The sequence below is a fragment of the Pundamilia nyererei genome, unplaced genomic scaffold (genome assembly GCF_000239375.1).
Source record: "Pundamilia nyererei isolate P.nyererei 1_Seehausen unplaced genomic scaffold, PunNye1.0 scaffold00265, whole genome shotgun sequence".
In the NCBI taxonomy this organism is placed as follows: Eukaryota; Metazoa; Chordata; class Actinopteri; order Cichliformes; family Cichlidae; genus Pundamilia; species Pundamilia nyererei.
This window is the reverse complement of record NW_005187666.1, coordinates 760686-764992: the sequence shown is the minus strand read 5'-3', so window position 1 is coordinate 764992 and position 4307 is coordinate 760686.

The following is a 4307-nucleotide window of genomic DNA, read 5'->3' as shown; positions in this document are numbered from 1 at the left end:
ACACGAAGAAACCAACATTTTTAGCCGTTCTCTTACTGTTTTTCAGAATCTTGACCCCACGTAGAGAGGATTTCACATCTAACCACAGCTGTTGCAGTAAAATTCAGGGTTATTTAACACTGTGTAATAATAATCGTTTTTTTTTCTTGCCCGTTTCTAAAGGACAAGCCATTTAAGGGCTAATTTCCACCGCACATTTGCTCCGTGCTATAAAAATTCAGAGGTGAAGAGGAGAGTAGAGAGAGCAGGATCATGGTGGACCATCAGCCCCGAAGCCACAACCCTGGTCTTCTCCTCCTCCTGTCCTTTCATCCTCCTCTCCTCTCTCTCTTCTTTATCGCAGCGCTCATCTTCCCGGCAAATTGAATTCCTCCCTAGAATCTGCCTAAGCAGCTTCATAAGACCAGCCTGAGAGTGGATGTGTGCACGGGATGCGTCAGGAAGAAAAAAAAAAGTGTGCATGTGTGCTTCTTGGCTCTCCTGTCACATTTGAAGGCCAACCTCTCTGTTAGGCAACGATCCTCCTGAAGAGAAAGAAAGAGGAGACCTTGAGCTGCCGCACTCTTTGACAGAGATGGACCAGGGGGCAACAAGTGAAAGAGGGAGGAACAAAGGGAGGATGATAGGTGGCTGGATAGTGCAGCTTCTGAGAAAGACAGACAGGTCAGAAATGGGGAAGACTGCGGGGGGAGAGAGAGGCTGACATGTTGAGATTGAGTGACAGAGAGACAGACAGTGTGGGGGAGAGAGAGAGACAGACAACGCCAGTGATTGAAACATGCTGTTAGCTGACCTTGCTCATCTCAGAAGGGTGTTCGGAGTGTTCTCTACAGAGTGTTCTCTGTCTATCTGTAGTTTCTCATGGGCTGCCTTTAAAGGAAAAGAAAGGGCTTAAGGAGTGACAAGGAGGGGAGTGCCTCAGGCTGGGCTTTGGAGTGGACGCAACGCGTGATGTATGAACGAAGTGGTGGATGAGTGTAATGGTGCAAAACATCCACACTGGCATACGAAGCAGCCATTGTAGCTGAGGGTTGTGTCAAGCTTTTAAGGCTGCTCTCTCACTTAACACGAACACAGTTTTCATGGGGACATTAGTTGACATTATGCATTAGTTATGCCCCCTCCCTGACCTTACCTGGCACTATAGACTCTAGAAAGTGCATTAAACCCACCCTCTTTCTTTTGACAGCAAGGGGTGCCTCCTCTCTAAAAACAAGCTTGGTTGGAGTATATAGGAATACGGTGATCAACTCTCTTGATTTGACAGTTTTCTGATTAAATTTACACTGATCAGACATACGATTCTGACCACCTGAATAATATCTTTTTGGTCCTCTTTTTACTGTAAAAACAGCCTTGACCCCTGAAGGTGTGCTGCGGTATCTGCAACAAGATGTTAGCAACAGATAGTTTGAGTCTTGTAAGATGTGATTTGGGTACTCTATGGATTGGACTTCTTTGTACATCCCACAGATACTCGACTGGATTAAGATCTTAAGACCTCAGACTTGTTGTTGTGGTCCTCAAACCATTCCTGAACCTTTGTGTTTGTAGCAGGGCTCGGGCCACATCGATCAGGTAATAGTTTCCATGAAAATGTGTCCGTTGTCTGGAACAATGTTTAGTGTCAAAGTAGCATCCACATGTATAGCAGGACACAAGGTTTCCCAACAGAACATTGTCCAAAGCATCACACTGCCTCTGCTAGGGCTGCTCAATTAATCGAATTTTAATCACGATTACGATCTGGGCTTTAAACGATCATTAAAAATGACTGAGCCGATTATTAGCCCCTCCCTCATGCTTTACTCTCGCGCTGCTCCGTGTGGCAAATCGAGCGCACCTCTCTGCATTTCGAACACGCATCACAAGAATTAAGAGGACCCAAGGGAAGATCGGAAAGCTAAGCAGAAGTTATTTGGAGAGGAGAGTGACTGCCGCTGGTTGAAAAAAGAGGTAAAAAAAAGGTCAGTGGTTGTGGAAACATTGTGGGTTCGCGGAGTCAGACGTGGCTCAAGTAGACACAGTGTGTAAACTTTGCTACAGTGTGGTAGCTGCACCACAGAGCAACACTGCAAAGTTCACTAAACATAGATGTTTACATTTTTCATTTATTTTTTATATTGCAAACATTTGCACTGTTATCATTATTTTCACACTATTTTATATTATTTTATTAAAGTCATTATTCAATACATTGTTATTGTTAACCCTTTAAATCCCTGTAGAACCGGAACTGCGTAAGCTAGCGCAATAATTTGTTTTGCATATGAAACTGGAGGAGTTGTACTTACATCTTAAAAACTAGAAACTCGCTTTGCCGATCCGATCAGCTGTTCGTAACACTTCCCACATTGAAACAGACGGCAGCGGAACTATCGCATGTCCGCCATTTCCTGTCCAAAACCGGAAGTGACGTCATTTTCGCGGAAAATGTAGTTTTTTACTTGTAGGCCTTAAAAGCCTATACTGGTGTTTTTATAAGTCATGTTTGACTCTATACTTTTCTGAATAGTTGCTGGGATGCTTACAACTCGAATTGCACTGCTGGAAATAGTTTGTTTTGATGCACCTGCTGTTTTCTTTGCAAATTTGCATCATAGGATTGTTTTTTGTTTTTCCTGCAGTATATAAAAATTGCTGTATCTCCAAAATAAAACTATGAAGACACTCAAAATAAATTTCCTGTGGTGGGAAACTATTTTTTGTAACTTTTTTGTATTTAAAGTTTTGAGGGATAAGCCTCTTAAATTTGCCCAAGTAGAAATATATGTAAAAAAACCAAAAACAATTTTCAATTTTTTTGTAGTTTATTGCACTTTTTTGCAATTAATGTAGTTACTATGGACTTAATGCATACATATTATTAAAATATGGGCTATAACAGTTGTATTGATGTATAGCAACTTGAAATGCTCCCAGCATGTAAACAAAATAATATAAGCTCTGGCAGACTTGGTTCTATGGTAGGTCTTAAAGGGTTAAATAAATATCGTCAAATAATCGAGATCTCAATTTCAGTGAAAATAATCGTGATTATCATTTTTGCCATAATCGAGCAGCCCTAGCCTCTGCTACCTTGAATCCTTCCGATAGTGGATCCTGGTGCCATGTGTTCCTCAGGTGAGTAATGCACACGCCCCTTTTACATCTTTTATGTAATGTAAAAGGAAACATGATTCATTAGACCAGGCCACCTTTAAATTCTCTGTGGTCCAGTTCTGATCCTCATGTGCCCACTGTTGGTGCTTTTGACAGTGGACGTGGTCGCTTACCTGGTCAGCAGTTATGCAACAAACTCTGATGCACTTTTCAAGGACACTTATGACAAGGCTACTTGTCAACTGTCATACTCGCTCAAATTATCGTGATGGTAATTTGACAAATTATTGTCCCTCTCTAAACCAAAAAGACAGAGAAGGCATGGTCTGCTTTGACAAGTTACTGGCCAGTGTACATGCAGTGCCCCTCGAGTTCTCATTCATATTTACTCATCATGCGTGGTTCCATGAAGCAGAGGTTAATATCATGGTAGCTACACACATTTTTCATATATAGTACTGGACTATATATTCGAAACAGACTTTTTTGACGAGGGGTTGAGTGTGTGTGTGTGTTTGTGTGTGTTTTTTTTAGGTAACTATGCACAAAGCATGATTTGTCTGCCCTTGTTAATGCTGTATGTCTGTGTTCCCTTACTTAACAGAAGCTCTGTTCTGTTCGTTCTGTGCATGTGTTATCCAAAAATGTATATTATGATTGACAAATGAAACCCTCCTCTAACAAAAATCTGATATAATGATACAATTCAGGTGATTTTCCCTTGGAAGGAGGCCAAAGCCCAATTTTATTTATGTAGCATTTGTATCCGGGTAAAACAACGATGTCTACTGTATGTCTGCCTAAAGTAAATGACAACCACAACACTAAAAATAGCTGGAACACTGTGTTTAAAATGTCAATAGAAACATTTTTAGGTTGTTGTTTTTTTTGTTCTTTTGTTTTTTTCAAACAGCCCTTTTAAAGGGATGTGAGGACTGGCCAAAATGTCCTCACCTTCCCAAAAAGTTCTCACTCCCAAGGTAGCAGTAGAAGCAAACTTGTATTCTTTCTCTGTCTTCCTCTCCCTCTCTGTCTCTCCCTCACTCTCTGAGGCATGCAGCTGTGAATTATAGTGCTGGTCAGCAGTATGACATTGGAGTCTGCATTGGCAGCCATCGTCTGTAGAAACAGAATATTCCAAATAAATCCTTATGCCCACATGCGCTCGCACTCTCTCTCTCTCTCTCTCTCTCTCTCTCACTCAC